Here is a 23,264-nt window from a genome sequence, read left to right on the forward strand (position 1 = left end):
TAGGGCCCAAAACTGGGCTCTTGTCTAACACTCAGAAATGGATTATCTGAGGAGACACACAAAGCAAGAGATTTTATTGGGAAAGGCACCCGGGTGGAAAGCAGGAGGGTAAGGGGACCCAGGAGAACTGCAGTCTCGGGTTTTATGGTGATGGGATTAGTTTCTGGGTTGTCCTTAGACAATCATTCTGACTCATAGTCCTTCCTGGTGGTGCACACCTTGTTCAGCCAAGATGGATGCCAGCGAGAAGGATTCTGGGAGGTGGTCGGACATGTGTTGTCTCCTTTTGACCTTTCCTGAACCCTTCCGGTTGGTGGTGGCTTATTAGTTCCGAGTTCCTTACCAGGATCTCCTGTCGTAAAACAACTCATGCATATGGTTACTATGGTGCCCGGCCAGGGTGGGCGGTTTCAGTCAGTGTGCGTCCCCTAACAAGTCCTGCTGGGCTTGTGCCAACTGTGTGCCTAGGGGTGATGTCCATGGGCTGGTCCGCACAGGTGGGCAGGCTGGGTCCATCTTTCTCTGTGCCATGGATGGAGTCCTGTTCCCCCCAGAGTTTCCCATGGGAGCCTAACTCCCAATGTGCTGGTCTTAAGAAGGGTGGATGGGTGCTGGGGTGAGCTCTCCTTCTGGACTGGTACTCCTATGAGCAGAGGCAGAGAGGGCCCTCCTCACACGGGGACACAGCAGAGGCGGCTGTGCAGGCCGGGAACACTGCCCCCAGCCCTGTCAGAAGCTGCCCCGCGGACTCTCATCTTCCAAACTGTGACAATGATGTCTGCTGTTTAAGCCCCCAGCCCGGGGAACTGTGACAGCAGCTTTGGCTGACTAAGATGGTGTGTTTCCAGGGGACATTTGTCTAGAACATGGTCTTTCCATCAGCTCACAGCAGGGCCCTGGGAGGCCAGCAATGGGGGGGGAGGGCGGGCAGCATTTGTGTCCTGCTTAGTGCAGATACTGCCGTGGGGTTGTTTGTATTTGGTGTTTATGGGCCTGTGACTCCAGTGCAGGGGCCTTAGATCCAGCTTTTGAACTGGTTCTGGATTTTGCTCATTTTGAGACACTTTGTCAGTCACTCAGTCGTGCCCAGCTCTTTGTCTTCCCATTGACTGTAGCCTTCCAGTCTGCTCTGTCCATGGGATTCTTCAGGCAAGAACACTGGAGTCGGTAGCCTATCCCTTCTCCAGGGGATCTTCCTGACCCAGGGATCGAATCCAGGTCTCCTGCATTGGCAGTTGGGTTCTTTACCGTCTGAACTACCAGGGAAGCCTTTAGGATAATTCAAAAGCTCTCTTACAGAAGAGGTGTATGATTTATTTTTTCACACTGAAACTCTTGGATTCTGGGTTTTTCTTTTAAAATTTTCTTACAGAATCATTTGCTAAAATTTAAAAAATTTTAAAAACCTTAAAATTTGTTAAAATTATAAACATTTAAAAACTAGGTTATTCCCATCTGTGAGCTCATCCAACCCCTCAACTGTTTCACTAGTCTCCACTGGCATCTAGGCTAGGTTTTAAGACAGCAGAAGAGGCTCACCCAGAGTCTTTGACTTGATCTAGCCTCTGCAGTCACCGCCCACCCACCCCACCCCCCATCATCTGCAGTTCTAATGGCTGACTCCATCTGCTTACTTCTGCTGGGTCTCACTGTGTGTATTTATACATAACCAAATATATTGAGATAAAGGTAGTGAAATTTAGGTGATGAGTGTTAGTAGTTTGCTAGGGTTGTGGTAACAAAGTTTCACAAACTGAATGGCTTAAAGGGAAACTTGTCTCAGTTCTGGAGGCTAGAAACCCAAGATCAAGGTGTCAGTCAGCAGGACCATTGTCTCTCCAGGGAGGGGTCTGTCAGGACTTCAGTGTATGAATTTAGGGGGACACAATTCCACACATAACTGTGATTGGCATGAAGACAGTCCTCTTATGGAGGCTTAGAACCAGTGGGGTCCTGGGAGATTATTGTATGCAACCTTAATATTTTGCACATGAGCTCAGTGGGCAGTAAAGCCCTTATTATATTCAAAATTAAATCAGGTAGTTTGTCATTGTTTAGTCATTCAGTCACGCCTGGCTCTTTAACCCCATGGACTGACCCGCCAGGCTCCTCTGTCCATGAGATTTCCCAGGCAAGAAATCTGGAGTGGGTTGCCATGTCCTCCTCCAAGGAATCTTCCCAACCCAGGGATAGAACCCAGGTCTCTTATATATTCTGCATTGGCAGGTGGGTTCTTTACCTTCTGAGCCACAGGGAACTCCTTAATCAGGTAAACCGTCCTTCAAATGCTCCAAAATAATGAAAGCTCCCTGCTGTTTGCCCATGTCTCTTCTCCAGCCCCACTGGGCATTCTCTTTCTCCGACTGCCCATCCTCCTGGTTCCAGCCCACCTCCACTGCTGCCAGGAAACATTCCCCAGCTATTCGCCCCACCCAACCCTGCACCACCAGTCTGTAGTAACTAGGTCCATTCTGTCTCCTGATTTTTATTCACTGAAGTTTTCAATGTACATACCACCTTATGTTTTAATCATGTTGTGCATTTTTAGTCTCTGTGCATTTGTCCATGGACAAGTTTCTGGTTCTGTTATTAAAAGGAACTCTGATACTTAGGCATGTGAAATTTTTCTGAAATTTAGTTTTTTTTTTTTAGCTGCATCGAGTAGCATGTGGGATCTTAGTTCCCGGACCAGGGATCAAACCCAAGCCCCCTGCATTTGAAGCACAGGGTCCCAACCACTGGACAGCCAGGGAAGTCCCCTGAAATACAAGTGTTAGTCACCTGGATTTTGAAGAGTGGATGTGTGTGGCTGGGCTGTGGAGTGGATGGTAGTGACTGGCTGGCTGGCTGTTCCTCACCCATACGTGAAATGTGCTGCTCATTTGCACTTTGACAATGGCAGGTCTTTTGTTGGGACTGTATGTGCAATCACATATTTAGGAACTTTAGGGAGTCCCCAGGGGCACAGACTCCATTGGTCTTATCTCTGTAACAAGGTTGTGTGCTCCTCAAAGGCATAAGCGTTCTTTCCTGCTTGGTGATGACTTCCTGCTGGGGAAGGGCTGTGCTTGGGGACCTGTCACCTTAGCTAGGGAAGCCAGAGGTCGTCTTAATGTAAATAAGGTCAATGGAGGAAAAGGTGTTGTCTCACTGGACTAGGTCCAGCCAATATTTTGAGAGTAAATGTATTTACCATGATTATTCTATGGGGTTTGCCATTTGAATTTTGAATACAGTGTGACGTATACTTTTAAATATTGTAAAAATTACAGACACATTAATCTTTCTGAAAAGTTAAAGGTAAATTTTTTTATTTCTCTACAATGAATGAAAATGCACATCTTTTAAAAAATTAAATGAGACACAGGAATATGCAGCATACAATTACTGACAGGCCTTCCACAGGAAGACAAAATAGATTAAATATCTTTATGGGAAAATCAATGTTTAAATATATTACTTCCCCCACTATGACTTAGAATGACCTAGATGTTAATGCTTTATGTGAAATGTGCAGAATTGTCTTGATTAATTCTTTTAATACCTACATGTATTATCTTGTATTCTTGCAGTTAACTGAATGAACAAATTAAAAAATATTATTCATGAAACTCCAGGCCATAGTATGATTAAATAATGTTGCATTCATAATTCCTGCTAAATATGAGATACATTTGGATTTTTGACTCAGAATCAAAAATTTACTGTAATCTGGCTTCAAGCTTTTGAAGAAATCATGAGGCAAGCCTGCCACCTGCTGGCCAAGACTTGTTACTTCAGTCTACATTTCAAATAATCGGGGCATTTTTCATTACAGCAAAAGAATATAATACAACTTGAAGCAATCCTACATGTGGACTTTTGAGATTTCCCAAGCTGTCATGAATTACTGAAACTTGAACATCCCAACAATTTTCACTCGCACAAGAAACTTGAACATCCCAACAATTTTTACTCGCACAAGCCTTTCATGTTTATTCTTCCTTCTTGATGACCACTGATGATAAATCTAGGGCTATATTTCCGAGCCTTTGATACAGAGTCCAGGTACAATTCAGACTTCTTTCTCTTGAGCAGTTATGTACCAATAACCTAACTGCAAGTGCTCCCAACAGTCCTGCAGGATTGCACTCCTCTGCCTCTTCTTTCCTGACCACACCACACACACACACTGGTGGAGTCACCATGTCCCCGTCATGGAGGACCCCAGTGGGGTTGCACCCGCCAGAGCCACCTGGGAAACCCCTGTAACATTAACAGGAGACCCTTTTGGCTCTGTTTTGAAAAATCTGGGCACCAGCCCTTCCTAACCACCTGGCTGCCCTCTCCTGGGTCTGAGTCACTGTCCTCCCAAGTCTGAGTGAGTGCAGTAGCCCACCGACAGGCCTCCCTACCTCTCCTGTTTCCCTCAATTCAGCAGCCAGAGCCGCCCACTCAAGCTTGAGGCCTCCTCTTTTTCATGGTCAAAATCCCACCATGGTTCTCCAGCTTGCAAGGTAAAAGCCAGAGTCCTCACTGGGGCAACAAGATGGTCTGGCCACCCCACCCTCCTCTCCCAGTGGGTCCCGCTTGTTTGCTCTGTTGCAGTCACCCTGGTCCTTTGGCTGTCCCCTGAATGAAAAGACCTCAGTAAACCTGAAGTCTTACTGCTCCACCAGATACCCGTTTGGGCCCAGTCTAGTGTCCTGAATTCACCCTGCACCACGCTCCTTGCCTGCATCTCAGCCCTCTCTGGCAGGCAGCACCCACAAGGCCCTTTGTCCCATCTAAGATGCTATATGATATACTTGTGTCTTGTGCTTATTCCGTATGGTCAGCCTCCCATGTGAGAAAGTAAGCTCCATGATAACAAGGATCTTCATTCACTGATGGGTCACAAACACTTACAACTGTGCCCACAAATATAGGCATAAATACTAGTTAAATATGTGGATATATCCCTTTGTTAAGAAATAAAAGCTAACAACCAAAAACAACAACAGAATATCAGGGTTATCTTGTCAAAAAAACTGCTTCATCAAAACTCTTTTGCACAGTACTTGACTATTTTCCCGTGTTGATAGACACGCGCCTCATTTTTTTCTAACTGCATGAATGCCACTGTGTGGTAATTCACTTTGTGTTAGTCGCTCAGTCACGTCTGCCTCTCTGTGACCCCAGGGACAGTAGCCCGCCAGGCTCCTCCGTCCACGGGGTTCTCCAGGCAAGAACACGTGTGTGGGTTGCCATTCCCTTCTCCAGGGTATCTTCCATACCCAGGGATCGAACCCAGGTCTCCTGCACTGCAGGCAGATTCTTTACCATCTGAGCCACCCTTAGTTTACTGTTTAATTTATTAATTTGTTTTAATGGTAACATTTTAAAACTAGCTTTGTTGAGATGTAATTCACACAACACAAACTTCCCCATCTAAAGTGTACGATCCAAGGAACTTCCCTGGCGGTCCAGTGGTTAAAGCGTACGACCCAAATAAAGTGCAGAATCCAACGGCAGCAGGCATTTACTGAAGACCTGCCCTCTGGGCAGTTGCTGAGGATGAGCCCTGAGGATGCAGCCACAAGAAGTGTGGCTTGGCTCCTGTCCTCAGGGCCTGGGAGGAGAACACTGATTAACAATGATGGTGGTTTAGTCGCTAAGTCATGTCTGACTCTTGCAACCCCATGGACTGTAGCCGGCCAGGCTCCTCTGTCCATAGGGTTTTCCAGGCAAGAATACTGGAGTGGCTTGCCATTTCCTTCTCCAGGAGATCTTCCCAACCCAGAATCCAACCCGGGTCTCCCGCATTGCAGGCAGATTCTTTACTGACTGGGCTGTGAGGGAAGCCCTACTGACCATGGGAAGAGCTGCAAGGAAAAGTGGTGCTGCTTGATGGAGGCCCTGTCCTGGCCAGTGCAGGGTGATGGCGATCTGGGCCTCCCCTCCAGGATCATGGGGCCGCAGGACCGGAGTCCTCAGCATGAGTGGGGATGGGCGGTGGGACAGGGGCACTGGAAGGAAGTTGTTGTGGTTGGCTGCCTGGGCCGCTTCTTTCATGAGGTGCTGTGATGAGGGGCCTTCAAGGTCTCCGTTCGTGATCTCGGAGCTTCCGACAAGACATATGCAGGTCTGCCCTTTGTGCCTTCGTTCTTTCTCGGCTTTCTGAAAATTTTAAGAATTGCTGGAAGGGTGTCTAGGGAATCCTTGGTGTCCCTGTGGCTTCGTTGCCTTCTTCCTGGGACTGTTCAGAGGGGGTTCAAATACCTGGGGAGAGGCCCCAAGGCAGGTCTTGGCAGCTGGAGGCTGTCCTGGGGGCAGCATACAAGCTGGACTCTCAGTCGGGCTCCAGTGTTCCTGAATTATAGCCGGGCTTGTTTTTATTTTCTCCTGGTTTCTTCCTTGAATGTAAAATCACTAAGAGCCCCGTGAGGTTCTCATCTTAAGTGCTTTTTCAATGACTCTAATAAACATATGACTGTAGTGTCTGGGCAATCCAGCTTGTAAATACTCAGTGTTACTGGAATTATGACTGTATTACAAGTTAGTACTTAAATTTTCAGTGTCAGTTATAAATTTCAAGTTTTAAAAAGGACATGAAACATTTACGAGAAGTATGAAATAAAGAAATAATAATAAAAAAACCATGAAAGCAGGAATACAAAAGAAAAGCAAATGAGCCAAACCAAGCTAGTAAGTGAGAAAATGAATTACATATTCAAAGCAGATGAGAGTGGGAACTGTGCAATACTTGTTTTACCCTCAATTCATTGTTCAGTTACTCAGTCGTGTCCGACTCTTTGTGATCGCACACCAGGCTTCCCTGTCCTTCACTGTCTCCTGGAGTTTGCTCAAATTTATGCCCATTGAGTCAGAGATACCATCCAACCATCTCATTCTCTATCGTCCCCTTCTGTCTTCAATCTTTCCCAGCATCAGGGTCTTTTCCAATGAGTCAACTCTTCAAATCAGGTGGCCAAAGTGTTAGACCGTCAGCTTCAGTCCTTCCAATGAATATTCAGGGTTAATTTCCTTTAGGATTGACTGGTTTGATCTCCTTAAGTAGCCTTTTTAAATTTCATTTGTATTGAAAAGTCATTTTGCTTCTTTTCCTCAAGCATCTACCCTTTATTCAGATTTTGCTTTAGATGCTGCATTGTCAGAGTTTGTCCTGATCCCCTAGTTGAGATGGAATATCCCATCGGCAGGCTCCTCGGGGCTCCCCCAGTGCTTCTCCTGCACTGGGTGACCCGTTTTCTGGGTCAGAATGGACTTCGAAAGCCAAGTCAGTTCCGCCATTCTCCTGCTTAGAACCCTGCAGTGGCTCCCACGTTCTTGGGCTACTTCAAGATCTTGCATGGCCTGTAAGGCCTTACTTGGTTGAGCACCCCTTCACCTGCTCTCTGTCTCTTATCACTTTTCTTATGGGCTGAATTGGGGTGGGGCATTCATATGTCGATGTTCTAACCCCCAGGACCTTAGAATGTGACTGTATTTGGTTGGAAAGCCTCTAAAGAGATAATTAATTTAAACTGGGTCATTAGGGTGGGTCCTGGTCCCTTAGGACACCTGTGACCATGGTCGTTATAGGGAGAGGTGAGGACACAGTCATGCACAGAGGGATGACCACTCGAACGCAAAGGGAGAGGCAACCATCCAGCCATAAGCCAAAGAGGGAGGCCTCAGAAGAAACGGCCTTGCCGGCCCTGGATCTCAGACTTCCAGTCTCCTGGGCTCCACGGCCACCATGCATGGTGTCTGCAGTCTGCTATCTGCATCTCAGCTGCCTTCTCTAGCCCCCATTATAGGAGCATCCCAGCTGTATATCACCCTTTATCTTGAATTGTTTTCTTTGTTGTGCTTCAGTTCAGTTCAGTCGCTCAGTCGTGTCTGACTCTTTGCAACCCCATGAATCACAGCACACCAGGCCTCCCTGTCCATCACCAACTCCCGGAGTTCACTCAAACTCATGTCCATCGAGTCGGTGATGCCATCCAGACATCTCATTCTCTGTCGTCCCCTTCTCTTCCCACCCCCAATCCCTCCCAGCATCAGAGTCTTTTCCAGTGAGTCAACTCTTCGCATGAGGTGGCCAAAGTATTGCAGTTTCAGCTTTAGCATCAGTCCTTCCAGTGAACACCCAGGATTGATCTCCTTTAGAATGGACTGGTTGGATCTCCTTGCAGTCCAAGGGTCTCTCAAGAGTCTTCTCCAACACCACAGTTCAAAAGCATCAATTCTTCGGCGATCAGCTTTCTTCACAGTCCAACTCTCACATCCATACATGACCACTGGAAAAACCATAGCCTTGACTAGACGGACCTTTGTTGGCAAGGTAATGTCTCTGCTTTTGAATATGCTATCTAGGTTGGTCATAACTTTCCTTCTAAGGATTAAGCGTCTTTTAACTTCATGGCTGCAATCAGCATCTGCAGTGAGTTTGGAGCCCAAAAAAATGAAGTCTGATGCTGTTTCCACTGTTTCCCCATCTATTTCCCATGAAGTGATGGGACCAGTTACCATGATCTTAGTTCTCTGAATGTTGAGCTTCAAGCCAACATTTTCACTCTCCTCTTTCACTTTCATTAAGAGGCTTTTGAGTTCCTCTTCACTTTCTGCCATAAGGGTGGTGTCATCTGCATATCTGAGGTTATTGATATTTCTCCCAGCAATCTTGACTCCAGCTCGTGCTTCTTCCAGCCCAGCATTCCTCATGATGTACTCTGTATATAAGTTAAATAAGCAAGGTGACAATATACAGCCTTGATGTACTCCTTTTCCTATATGGAACCAGTCTGTTGTTTCATGTCCAGTTCTAACTGTTGCTTTCTGACCTGCATACAGGTTTCTCAAGAGGCAGGTCTTAGCACTGCATAAAACACTAATAAATTTCTTTACTCTCCATCTTCCTCTGCCAACTCTTCCTTGCCCCAAATGTAACGATCTCTCTGTTTTGTGCCCTGAATGTAAGGTGAGTGCAGAGAAAAAGAGAGTGAGCCGGGCAGTCAGGCAAGAAAAGGGAATTTATTAGAGGGAAAACGAGAGGATGACTGGTCCTTGAGAAGAGCCTGTGTCCTCCCTTTCTGACAGGGTCTTTTTTATACCCCGCCAATGAAAAATTCTCTGAAGGGATGGTTAATTTTTAGCCTGTAGCTGAGTCCTGCGGTCATGTAGCTAGAGGTCTGGATCCGGTGGTCTTGTAGCCTTGAAAAGGTAAGTGCCAGTGGGAAAACAGAATGTCCTTTGGGCAATTTGGTCAGTCTCAAGGGTCACTGTGGCTTTATTCTTTGTTTTTGAGGTCAGCATAATGAGCCATTTCAACCATGGGACCTATGTAGACCCTATCAGTAGGCACTCAATAAGTATTTAATGCCTGAATGAATAAAATGAGTAAGTGAAAATAAATTGGGAAGCATCGAAGTAAGGTAACTCTAAAGGCACACCAGTCAATGGGTATGTTTTGCCATCTGAGCCACCAAGGAAGCCCCAGTACATACATTTAAACATAATATTCTCCTAGTTAGCGTGGGGTTTCAGAAAAAGGAGTTAAGGTTCATGACTTCAGGAATCTTGATAAATACACATTACTAGTTAAAATGAGATATTTAGTCAATATTTGATTTTCATGGAGATTAGATTCTCCAAAATTTTTAATGAAACCTACTTTTGTTAAAGTCAGTAATTGCTACCTACTGAAGATTTAACTGGACTTCTCTGTTGGCTCAGATGGTAAAGAATCTGCCTGCAATGCAGGAGATCTGGGTTCGATCCCTGGGTTAGGAAATCCCCTGGCTAAAGGCATGGCAACCCACTTCAGTGTTCTTGCCTGGAGAATCCCATGGACAGGGGAGCCTGGTGAGCTACACTCTATTTGGAAAGGAATTTGAAGATAACACCATGCTGTAGAAGTATTGTAGGAAAGCATGAAAGGTTTAAGGAAGTGTGGTGGGAGTGTGGAATTCTTAAGTGGACAAGTCAATATTTGAATTTAAATGAGAAGAAAACCATACAGAGAAACAATTGTTGACTTCGGGTCAGTTTGAATCAGTCCTGTTAATTCACACCAGGACCAAACAGCTGTAGCTCTTTAGGTGGTCATGGACCAGGGTGGTGGCCCCAGGGCTGCCACAGAAGCTCTGGGTATGAACAGCAGGAAATCCACACAGACCACAGGCACGACCGTGCGTTTGGTTTTCCCTGCGGTAGTGGTTACCCCCATGTGCTGGCTCCATAGGTACTTTGTACTGCTGCCTTTCAGAACGTCTGTTTGAGTGAGAGAAGTGTGATTGACTTGCTTAGGGTATGAAAAAGTAAATTCATTTTTCAACTATTAAAGAACCGTGTTAGAGAAGATTTTGTGGACGAAGAAAAAAAGTGACCCCACTATTACCCTCCGGCCCCCCTCCTTGTTTTGGTAAATGTCTTAGCTTTTACACAGTTGTAATTCAAGTTTTCTAATCTTGAAATTAGATGGGTGGGGAGATCCTTAGGTAACAGATCCCTTGTGGTTGTTACCCCAAGACCCTCAGTGGCAGATCCCACGTGGCAGTTCTCACGAGACCCTCAGTGACAAATCCTGCACAGCCGTTACCGCAGGACCCTTAGGAAGCGGATCCTGCGCCACCATGGCTGCGAGGAGGCCGGCGGTGACCGATCCCTCACAGCCGCGCGGAACCCTGAAGTGACGGTTGACGGCGGCCGTTAGTGCGGAGGTCGGAGCCCCGCCCCGCCCCGCCCCCCTCCGCGGTAGGCGGGGCCGCGGTCTTCCGGGCAGAAAGCAGAGTGAGGCGCGGATGGCGTCCTTCTCCTCAGAGAGCAGAAAGCAGAGTGAGGCGCGGATGGCGTCCTTCTCAGAGCGCTCCAGGCGCCCTGGCCTCAGGCTGGCGCCCGGGGACAAGCTGAGGGCTGCGACCGGCCCGCGCAGCCCAGAGCTCTCCCTATAGCTGCCCACCCCTCGGGCCCAGGCTTTGAGGCACGGGGAAGCTTTCCCCCATGCCTGTCTCAGTGACCTGATGGAAGCGGCGTCTCCATGGGTCACGGTCCACAGAGGCCTCTGTGGACCTGGGGGATAGGACACCTGGAGGATAGGACACTGCCTCAAGTAATAGCAAGTAATAGCTTGTCTTTCCCAGTCGGGTTTAGAACTTGGCCCAGCTTAGACCAGCGTCTGTTCTAGGAGGAGCCGGAGGTCAGGGTTGAGTTGCAAGGACGTACGCATCTTTACTTGGGGTCCACCTGGGTGATTGAGGCTGTTCTCATAGAAGGGCTGTTGTCTGAGCTAGGAAATCTGACAGTACCTGCTGCAGCGTGGATTCCTATTGATTCTGTGTCAACGATTCTGTCCAGTTTTAATGAAAAGCCTGAGGGCCAGGTGGGTCCTGGGCACCCTGTCCCCTCCACAAGGCCAGCTGGGCAGGGTCTGGGGATCTGGCCCGAGAACTCTACCTCATCAGCCAGGCTCGGTGGGAGGACCCAGGATTGGTGCTGGGCGAATGCTCCCGGGCAGGGCGACCAGGCCTTAGCGAGGACCTGGACTTGGAGAACGAGAGTCAAGCCTTGGGACTGTGCCCTTTCTTTCTTTTTAAAGATTTATTTATTTTTGGCTCTGCTGAGTCTTTGTTGCTGTGCGAGCTGTTCTCTAGTGCAAGCGGGGCTACTGTAGGTGTAGTGCCCCTGGACTTCTCGTTGTGGTGGCTTCTCTTGTTGCAGAGCACTGACTTTATAGAGCACAGGCTCAGTAGTTGTGTTGGAGGGTTTAGTTGCCCCATGGCATGTGGAATCTTCCTGGATCAGGAATTGAGCCACTGTCCCCTGTATTGGCAGGCAAATTCTTTACCATCGAGCCACCAGGGAAGCCCTATGCCCTTACTTATCAAAACAGAGGATAACATTTGTGTTGGTGGTGATAAGGACTTGTCCATGACCTGACTTCAACAAGGAAGAATCTGACTCCAAAAGATGTTTCAACAACTTACTGCATGCCTCCCTCACCCTTCCTAGAAAAGAGCTTTGCTGAAAGTTTTTGAGATTGGGGTTTTTAAGGCATGAGCCATAAGTCACCTTACAGGGCCCTGTAATAAACCTTTCTCTGCTTCAAACTCTGACGTTTTGGTATTGTTTGGCCTCACTGTGTGGTGGGCACAGAGACTTGTGTTTGGTAATAGTTTGTATACACTCGTATAACCTGACTTCATCCCATGTGATCATTTTACCGTAATGGTGTCTAATTAGATAAGTGAGTCAACTGTAATTGACATAAAATTTTCCTATTGTGAGACCTTTAGTCACCAAACTCCTATCCTCACTCTCAGCAATTTTTCTGTTTTATTTATTTATTAGCTTTATGCTGTTTTAAATTATGGTTATTGTCTTTGTAGTTTTGAGTGTCTTGCTTATTTTGGGTAAGTCTTTATCTGTTCAGAAGTGGGGTTACTGGTGGACAGGAGAGGGTTAAGGCAGCAGCTCTGGGCCCCCAGGACTGTGCACATTCCTAGGAATGGGTTGCTTCCTTGCCTGCTCTTGGCTGGCTCCTGGGAACTGAGCTCTCAGGACACATGGATTAGAAGAATGTCCTGCATGTCTGGGGGCTGAGGCCTCTTCTCATGGTTTCTCCAAGTGGTTCATAGTGACAGTGTATTTATGCTGTACACCTACTCTCCCTCTGTGGCAGATGGGGCAGTCTTACAACCACGTTGTCACCCATCTCTGGTGAAGGAATTAAACAAGTCCCATGGAACTGCTGGGCAGGGATCTAGGATGCTTATGTCTGGTTTCCTCTAGACTTTATTCATCGGACTTTCTCTTTGAGATTTTGCTCTATCCTTTTGCTGAAATAAGCTGTACCTGGCCTGTTGAGTGTTCAATTGCCGATAATGGAAACACTTTGGCTGATGTAAGCAAAAGATGTTTATTATCATATATTCTGTGGTTTCCAAGTGGTTGGAATAACTGAAAATGTGGATGGAATAATTTCCACGGGATTGGGAACAATTTCTAGCCCTGCATTTCCCCGTTTCTGCCAGAAGCAGATCCACCCAACCCAGCAGCAGCCTACTCCATGGTCCTGCTTCCTTAACTGTGCTGGAAGTCGGGGGCCCTGCAACCTGCCCGTTTCCTCCAACTCAGTTCTGAACCCAGGCATCTGAGGGGCAGAACACACACCTAGGACTCTGGCTGCAGGGTCATCTGGAAATGTGGCATGTTATCTTCCAGAGTTTGAGGACACAGGAACGAGTTCAGACTGAGCCCAGGGAGCAAAGCCACAGCATTTAATCCACTGCTCAAAGACTACAAACATTCAATGTTTCTCGATCCTGCCAGACAACTTTCCCACAAGCTCAGAAAGACTCACAAGGGTGAAGGCATCGAACGAGGCTCCTAAACAGGTGCTTTGACATCTGAGGGGAAAGAAATCTCTGGAAATGAAAGTGAACCCTGAATGATAAGGGGTAGTCTGCACATTTCCTGTGTGTCCTCTCTCTGCCTTTCTGTTTTTCTTTGAAGAAGCAAATTCCCATAGACTGTGGTTGGACTGCATATATCCCAGCTTGAGGAGGGGGCTATTAATATAAATCAACTCGTTTAACTCCGGGAAATCACTAGACCATTCAGGTAAGACCTAAATCAAATCCCTTACAATTATACAGTGAAAGTGACAAATAGATTCAAGGGAGTAGATCTGATAGAGTTTCTGAAGAACTATGGACAGAGGTTTGTGACACTGTACAGGAGGCAGTGATCAAGACCATCTGCAAGAAAAACAAATGCAAAAAGGCAAAATGGTTGTCTGAGGAAGCCTTACAAATAGCTGAGAAAAGAAGAGAAGCTAAAGGCAAAGAAGAAAAGGAAAGATATGCCCATCTGAATGCAGAGTTCCAGAGACTAGCAAGGAGAGATAAGAAAGCCTTCCTCAGTGATCAATGCAAAGAAATAGAGGAAAACAGTAGAATGGGAAAGACTGGAGATCTCTTCAAGAAAATTAGAGATACCAAGGGAACATTTCATGCAAAGATGGGCACAATAAAGGACAGAAACGGTATGGACCTAACAGAAGCAGAAGATATTAAGAAGAGGTGGCAACAATACACAGAAGCACTATACAAAAAAGATTTTCATGACCCAGAAAATCACGATGGTGTGATTGCTCACCTAAAGCCAGACATCCTGGAGTGCGAAGTCAAGTGGCCCTTAAGAAGCATTACTACGAACAGTTAGTGGAGGTGATGAAATTCCATTTGAGTTATTTCAAATCCTAAAAGATGATGCTGTGAAAGTGCTGCACTCAATATGCCAGCAAATTTGGAAAACTCAGCAGTGGCTACAGGACTGGAAAAGGTCAGTTTTCATTCCAATCCCAAAGAAAGGCAAGGCCAAAGAGTGCTCAAACTACTGCACAATCGCATGTATCTCTCACGCTAGTAAAGTAGTGCTCAAAATTCTCCAATCCAGGCTTCAACAGCACATGAACCATGAACTTCCAGATGTTCAAGCTGGATTTATAAAAGGCAGAGGAATCAGATATCAAGTTGCCAATGTCTGTTGGATCATAGAAAAAGCAGGAGCATTCCAGAAAAGCATCTACTTCTGCTTTATTGACTATGCCAAAGCCTTTGACTGTGTGGATCACAACAAACTATGGAAAATTCTTAAAGATATGGGAATACCAGACCGCCTTACCTGCCTCCTGGGAAAGCTGTATGCACGTCAAGAAGCAACAGTTAGAATCGGAAATGGAACAACTAACTGTTTCCAAATTGGGAAAGGAGTACGTGAAGTCACCCTGCTTATTTAACTTCTGTGCAGAGTACATCATGAGAAATGCCAGACTGGATAAAGCACAAGCTGGAATCAAGATTGCCAGGAGAAATATCAATAACCTCAGATATGCAGATGACACCACCCTTATGGTAGAAAGTGAAGAGGAACCAAGAGCCTCCTAATCAAAGGGAGGGCTTCCCTTGTGGCTCAGCTGGTAAGGAATCCACCTGTAATGCGGGAGACCTGGGTTCGATCCCTGGGTTGGGAAGATCCTCTGGAGAAGGGAAAGGCTACCCACTCTAGTATTCTGGCCATGGGGTCGCAAAGAGTTGGCCATGACTGAGAAAATTTCACTTTCACTGAATATCGGGGACCAGCCTCGATATGGCCCAGGGTATCCTCGGGATGAAGGGCGTCGGCATCAGAGAGAGAGAGAGAGAAAGAGAGAGACAGGGGCTGATGATTCCTTGGTTTACGCTGGAAACCAATAAAACCCCAGCATGGGGTTTGCTCTGTTTACATAGGCTGCAGGCGCCCTCTCGAATCACTGGAGGCACCCCACCAGGGCACCCCCTCGAGTGGGTCTTAGAAGCCCAGGCAGATAAGTAAACTCAGAGGGCCCAGCGCTCCAAGGATCTCAACCAGAAAAAGGAGAATAGAGAAAAGGACGGAAAAAGAGAAAGAACGACACGGGGAGACCAAGCTTCAGTGAGCAAGGCCCAAAACTTTATTTTCCAGTGCTGCTTTTATACCCTAAGTTATGCGCATAAGAAACAGAAAGGGAGGTATAGAGTCACGCCAAAATCAAGTGGGGTCAGCAGTCTTGATTCTTATCAGGATCAGGGCTTATTTTTGTGTGTCTCGTGATAAAAGTTTTAGGTGGTTTACATCCTCTTCTGGTCAGGGGGCCTGCTAACAGTTTATGGCCCTCTCTCCTAACAAGTAAGTTAGCAAGTAAAAGGCTTATATTCTTTTAAGGTGACTTTCCTAAAGTTAGGTGCTAGACACATAACAAAGTTACATTCCTATAAGGCACCGTTGTAGTGAGCTGCAAGAAAGGAACTTATTAACTTAAGATCTGATGTGGTTAAATCAAAGGCTACTACTTATATTCTCTATATGTGATTAATATATTTCCAAGGATACAATAGATAGAGGAAACTGCAGCAAGCATTGATTCAACAATGAAATCTTTTTTAGTACTATTCTAATGATTTTAACTTCTTCAACAGATTCCTGTATTTTAGAATATTAGGCTTTCTGTCCTTGCATGGCTGGGAGGCTATAAACAGTCACACTCATAGTTGTAAGAGCCCGGACAAACTTGTCATGCAAGTTAGAAAGCTATCAGAGGGGCTTGGATTGGAACACTCCTATTAAGCCGAGGAGAACTTTTAAACTACAGCTCTGAATTAATGTTTTCAGAGAAAGGTGGTTGGGGGAAGCCCCCGTAAGTATTAGAGGACTTGGTAAGAGGCGTAAGATAGTAAAGCAGTCAGACTCCAGTTTTCTTTGGGGTAGATGCTCAGGTAAGTCCAGGGGGTTCCTCGAGTCCTGATTAGCCTTTGCCCGTCAGGCCTCTTCCCCAGTTGACCTTTGCCACGGGTAGGATTTCCCTCGCTGGCTCCCGGCAACTGAAAGTGAAAGAGGAGAGTGAAAAAGCTGGCTTAAAACTCGACATTCAAAAAACGAAGATCATGGCATCCGGTCCCATCACTTCGTGGCAAATAGATGGGGAAACCGTAGAAACAGTGAGAGACTATTTTCTTGGGCTCCAAAATCACTGCAGATTGTGACTGCAGCCACAAAATTAAAAGACTCTTACTCCCTGGAAGAAAAGCTATGACAAACCTAGACAGAATATTAAAAAGCAGAGACATTACTTTGCCAACAAAGTTCCATCTAGTCAAAGCTATGGTTTTTCCAGTAGTCATGAATGGATGTGAGAGTTGAACTATGAAGACAGCTGAGCACTGAAGAATGGATGCTTTTGAACAGTGGTGTGGGATAAAACTCTTGAGAGTCCCTTGGACTTTTAGGAGATCAAACCAGTCCATCCTAAAGAAAATCAGTCCTGAATATTCATTGGAAGGACTGTTGCTGAAGCTGAAGCTCCAATATTTTGGCCACCTGATGCAAAGAAGTGACTCATTGGAAAAGACCCTGATGCTGGAAAACTTTGAAGGCAGGAGGAAAAGGGGATGACAGAGGATGAGATGATTGGATGGCATCATTGACTCAATGGACATGAGTTTGGGTGGACTCTTGGAGTTGGTGATGGACAGGGAGGCCTGCCGTGCTGCAGTCCATGGGGTTGCAAAGAGTTGGACATGACTGAGCAACTGAACTGAACTGAAATCAGGGACATAAAAAGAAAAACTAGGCCCTCATGTATTGAATATATAGCCCAGGCTGAGCAGTTTGGCTGTTGTTGGAGTCTAGTGATTAAAATGGGCTTCCCTGGTGACTCAGACAGTAAAGAATCTCTCTTTACTGCAGAGACCTGGGTTTGATTCCTGGTTTGGGATGATCCCCTGAAAAAGGGAATGACAATCTACTCCAGTATTCTTGCCTGGAAAATCCTGTGGACAGAGGAGCCTGATGGGCTACAGTCCATGGGATCACAAAGAGTTGGACATGACTGAGCAACTAACACTTTCACTTTCAAAGTGAATAAAGTAAATGGAAGTCAATTTTACTTTTATGAATTAATTTGTATTTGCATTTTCCTCTCTCTTGTCCCGCTTCACAGGCTTATCAGCTCTCCATCTCAGCTGTCCTCTGGTTCCTGCAACCCTGTATGTCTTCTAAATAATCACTACCACCTGCTCCAGAAATGGGATCTGAGCTTGGAGCCAGCTGATTTGATTTGAGCTTTAAGGTAGGATTTTGTTTAAGAACTTTAGCTGCCAGAGGGATAATATCTCTTCTAGATGCCAGGAAAATAATAACTGTGGTGGAGATGTTTATACAAACAAAGGATGGTGGGAATGGTAAAGACGTAAACTTCCTAATTCTTCAAAGGACCTGATAACTTGACAAGGACTGGGTCTTGAAGCACTGGTAAACTGTTCCACCACAATAGAAAACGGGTACAGGGAATTTGTGATACTGTCCTAATGACATCCCATTCTTGTACATATCACATGTACATACATAGAAAAAATTGAAAAGAATGGACGATAAATGCTGGAGGTGAGATAGCCAGTGACTTTTACTTATTCCTTGTACATACTGGGTTGTTTGAAAAAAATGTAAATCAACATTTATTTAATAATCAGTTGGGGAAGATAAAGATTGTAAAAGATAAGAAAGAAAATCATTAAAAAGTATATCCTAAGTACCAGAAAGTAGTGTCAGTTCAGTTCAGTTCAGTTCAGTAGCACAGTCGTGTCCGACTCTCCGTGACCCCATGAATCACAGCACGCCAGGCCTCCCTGTCCATCACCAACTCCCGGAGTTCACTCAAACTCATGTCCACAGAGTCGGTGATGCCATCCAACCATCTCATTTTCGGTCGTCCCCTTCTCCTCCCGCCCCCAACCTTTCCCAGCATCAGAATCTTTTCCAGTGAGTCAACTCGTCGCATGAGGTGGCCAAAGTATTACAGTTTCAGCTTTAGCATCAGTCCTTCCAATGAACACCCAGGATTGATCTCCTTTAGAATGGACTGGTTGGATCTCCTTGCAGTCCAAGGGTCTCTCAAGAGTCTTCTCCAACACCACAGTTCAAAAGCATCAATTCTTCAGCGATCAGCTTTCTTCACAGTTCAACTCTCACATCCATACATGACCACGGGAAAAACCATAGCCTTGACTAGATGGACCTTTGTTGGCAAAGTAATGTCTCTGCTTTTTAGATGACACCACCCTTATGGCAGAAAGTGAAGAGGAACTCAAAAGCCTCTTGATCAAAGTGAAAGAGGAGAGTGAAAAGGTTGGCTTGAAGCTCAACATTCAGAAAACAAAGATCATGGCATCTGGTCCCATCACTTCATGGGAAATAGATGGAAAAACCGTGGAAACAGTGTCAGACTTTATTTTTTTGGGCTCCAAAATCACTGCAGATGCTGACTGCAGCCAGGAAATTAAAAGACGTTTGCTACTTGGAAGGAAAGTTATGACCAACCTTGATAGTATATTAAAAAGCAGAGAAAGTAGTGTAGTAGATTGAAATTATGTAACTGATAAGAATGCATTTTTGAAACTTGTGTAGTTTCATAAAAATACAATTTAGAATATTTTTCTCAGTCCTTAATCTCTCTTTCTTACTTGGAATTAATAGACAGATGTTTAGGTATGTTTTGATTCAGAATTTTATTTTAAATGAATTTCTATGGCATAATATAATATCTGTGATAGTCTTACTAAAAATTATGTATAATGGTCAAATTCTGACAAATTTTGCAATGAGATTTTATTACATTTTCTTAAAAATAGAAAAAGTTCACATTATATACCATTTTGGCCATGACTATTTGCTTTCAAATAATTTACCATAAATTATAGTTTACTGTAGTAAACTATAGTTTCAAAGAAAATTTATGGAAAATTATAAAGCAACTACTGAGTCCTTTACAATAAAATCGATAGAAATAAATTTTTTTGTGGGTTGAAAATTTATCAAAAGTTACAGGTGGATTAAAAGTGTATTTTGGCAATTGGATGAGTTCAAGTGCCCTCAAAAGTTGTCTAAATTACTACAGGTATGACATGTTTGGTGAAACCCAATCTGTAAGTCTAACATCAATGATCACTTCTTCCTGTTAAAACACAGAAATAATTTATCTTAAAATAATGAATGCTATGCAGAGTTTGATTTCTTCATAAAGATTCTTTTATAATTTGAGCAAATCCCTGGAAGGCCTAAAATAGAATAGAGAGAAGAATTAATAAAATTAGGATGCCAGTTAGGAAAAGTTTGTCATAACTTTTAACAAAAATAGTTCATCTTAGGTTGAGATCAGACAATGAAATGTCAGGATTACCCTCATCTGGGTCTGATGCCATATGTCCACAAGTATATGTAGGTGGAAGCATATTAGAGTCCCAGGAATTAAAAATATATATATTAATCTCTCAAAATCATCATTTTCTCTCATAATATGAATTATTTTTTTCATATACTCTCTCACCTTATATTTAGTTTCAGTTGTCCAAACTCTACTCATTTATAAATTATGAAAAGCATATTTAAAAGTAAAAGTGTTAGTTGCTCAGTTGTGTCTGACTCTTTGTGACCCCATGGACTGTAGCCTGCTAGGCTTCTCTTATCCATGGGATTTCCCAGGCAAGAATACTGGAGTGGGTTGCCATTCCCTTCTCCAAGGGACCTTTCCAATCCAGAATCAAACCCGTGTCTCCTGCATTGCAGGCAGATTCTTTACCATCTGAACACTTTCACTCATTTATAAGTTATGAAAAACATATTTAATGATGTGAGAAAGCAGTAAATCAAGAACACACCCAGAGACACCCTATCTCGAAGGATATGTATATACTGTTCTTACACTTACTGGATCTCAGTGATTCTTCTGAGTGGCTCTTCTGTGAGTTCCTGACACATTAGTCCTTAGGAACTTGCTTCTTTGCTTCATGTTATCTTGGTTAAAGCTGAACTTTGTGATTAATCCATTAATCAACTCTAATCAGCTGAGTGCAGAAGCATTGATGCTTTTGAACTGTGGTGCTGGAGAAGACTTTGAGAGTCCTTTGGACTGCAAGGAGATCCAAGCAGTCCATTCTAAAGGAGATCAGTCCTGGGTGTTCATGGAAGGACTGATGCTGAAGCTGAAACTCCAATACTTTGGCCACCTGATGTGAAGGGCTGACTCATTTGAAAAGACAGTGATGCTGGAAAAGATTGAGGGCAGGAGGAAAAGGGGACGACAGAGGATGAGATGGTTGGATGGACATGGGTTTGGGTGGACTCTGGGAGCTGGTGATGGACAGGGAGGCCTGGTGTGCTGCGGTTCATGGGGTCACAAAGAGTCGGACATGACTGAGCGTCTGAACTGAACTGAATTGAATCATCATTATTCTGTTTGACCCTTGCTGGTATTTTTTATTTTTTTCCTGAAGAGATATAGACTAAGGACTTCATGAATTTGTACTTTGGCTCATGTTAATTCCATGAAGGAGGGAAAGAGGTTCTCTTTATAACATGTTGATATTTGCCAACACTGTTGAGTAGATCTGAAAACTATTCATAAAGCCAATAAAAGTCAACTGCAACTTCATTGCATCGCTTGTCTATAGAAGTCTAGCAACTTCTTTGAATGGTAACTTTCCAGCTAATACCTGTTTTTCAGAAACCCAAGAATGAGAGGGTGAGACGAATGGAGAGAGTAGCATTGAAACATATACATTACCATATGTAAAAAGATAGCTAGTGGGGAGCTGCTGTGTAACAGGGAGCCTTGTCTTGTGCTCTGTGACCTAGAGGGGTGGGAGGGAGGGGATATATATGTGTGTACTTATGACTGATTCACATTGTTGTACGGCAGAAACCAACACAGCATTGTAAAGCAAGTATCCTCCAATCAAAAAAAAACTTAAAATAAGGTAGGAACAGGGAAAAAACACAGAAAAGAAACCCACGAAGATATCAAATAATGTTGTACTTAACAAAATGGACACAAAAAATAAATTGATTTTTCACTTTCACACATTGGAGAAGGAAATGGCAACCCACTCCAGTGTTCCTTCCTGGAGAATCCCAGGGATGGGGGAGCCTGGTGGGCTTCCGTCTGTGGGGTCACATGGAGTCGGACACGACTGAAGTGACTTAGCAGCAGCAGCAGCAGTGTTACTCTAAAGAGTATATTGTACACATCATGTCCATCTGCTCTGGAGAAGCTAAAGAGAAAGATGCTCTGAAGGGGCATGGAGCTGAACTATCAATGTAGAAATCATGTGCAGGAAGTATGAATATCTAAGAGAGTTTATGGAAAACAGGTGATGTACCATTAAAGAAAAACTAGAAGAAAATATAGGTGAATCTAATCTCAGAGTGGAGGATGACTTTTAAACTAAAAAAACAATGAAAGAAATCACGAGAGACGAATCAATTTGTATAAAATTTCTGCATGTCATACAATAAAACTGAAAACATAGAAACTAGAAAAGAGTTTACCATAAATACAGCAATTTACCTCTTCTCCGTGTACTATAAAGAATGCACAGAAAAAGATGAAAAGCACTAAAATGGACAAAGGATAGCTTATTTAAGCAACAGAAATGGTGATAAACATGAATAAATATTTAACATATCTATAAAAATTAAATAAATTAAAACAATGAATATAATTTAAAAATATTAAAAAAATAAATTATAGTTAAATGTTATGTTAGTTTCAGGTATACAGCACAGTGATTCAGTTATGCCTATGTATATATGTGCTAATGCATATATCTATCTATCCTTTTTCAGATTCTTTTCTCTTAAAAGTTATTATGATACATTGAATATCATAATGTATCATAATGTAGTAGTATCATAATGTAGTAGGTCCTTGTTGGTTATCTATTTTATACATGTTAGTGTATGTATGTTAATCCAAAACTCTAATTTATCCCTTTCCCTCTTTCCCTTTTGGTAACCATAAGTTTTTTTTCTATGTTTGTAGGTCTATTTCTGTTTTGTAAATAAGTTCATTTATGTCATTTCTTTTAGAAATGATCACTATATGTGGGCATATAGTGATACTATTCATGTTTATTTTTCTCTGACTTCACTTAGTGTAATAATCTCTAGGTCTAGCCATGTTGCTTCAAATGGCATTATTTCATTCTTTTTCATGGCCAAGTAATATTCCATTAATATACACACACCACATCTTCTTTATACATTCCTTTGTCAACAGATGTTTAAATTGCTTCCATGTCTTGGGTATTGTGAATAGTGCTTCAATGAGCATTGTGGTGCATGTATCTTTTTGAATTATGCCTTTCTCCATCTATATGCCCAAAAGTGGGATCTGGATCACATGGTACCTCTATTTTTAGTTTCTTTACACATTATTGACCAGAGACGTTTACAACATCTTTTGTTACCTGAGCGTTATTGACCAGAGACGTTTCAGTGTTTGCTTACATAACGAATTTCCAGCCACCGGTGTGTGTTTCTGCAAAGACACCTCTTCAGTAATGAGTTAAGGGCCCTACCTACTGCTCTCCTTGGTGGCCACATTCCCACCAACAGTGCAAGAGGATTCCCTTTTCTCCACATCCTCTGTGGCATTTGTTATTTGTGAATGTTTTGATGATGGGCATTCGGACTGGTGACAGGTGATACCTTGTATTATTGGAACAATTAACAACATCGAGCATCTTTTCATGTATCTGTTTGCCATCTGTGTGTCCTCTTTGCAGAAGTGTCTTTTTAGGTTTTCTGCCCAGTTTTGGATTAGTTTTTTTTTTTGATATTGAGCTGTATGAGCTATTTGTGTACTTTAGAATTTAATCCCTTGTCCATCACATTGTTTGCAAATATCTGCTCCCATTCTGTCGGTTGCCTTATTGCTTTGTTTTTTA

The 23,264-nt window shown here is 43.9% G+C and overlaps 1 long non-coding RNA gene across 2 annotated transcripts in view; it reads left to right on the forward strand.

The window, feature by feature from the left end:
• Nucleotides 1-23,264, forward strand: part of LOC148777246 (uncharacterized) — a 61,228-nt gene that overhangs the window by 18,608 nt on the left and 19,356 nt on the right. For both annotated transcript variants that reach the window (XR_016037788.1, XR_016037787.1), the window contains one exon: nucleotides 17,483-17,611. This is a non-coding gene — a long non-coding RNA (uncharacterized LOC148777246). The remainder of the gene's footprint in view (nucleotides 1-17,482; nucleotides 17,612-23,264) is intronic.

The sequence above is a fragment of the Moschus berezovskii genome, chromosome 7 (assembly GCF_049115385.1).
Source record: "Moschus berezovskii isolate FMDL1 chromosome 7, NW_MosBer_1.0, whole genome shotgun sequence".
NCBI classification, from domain to species: Eukaryota; Metazoa; Chordata; class Mammalia; order Artiodactyla; family Moschidae; genus Moschus; species Moschus berezovskii.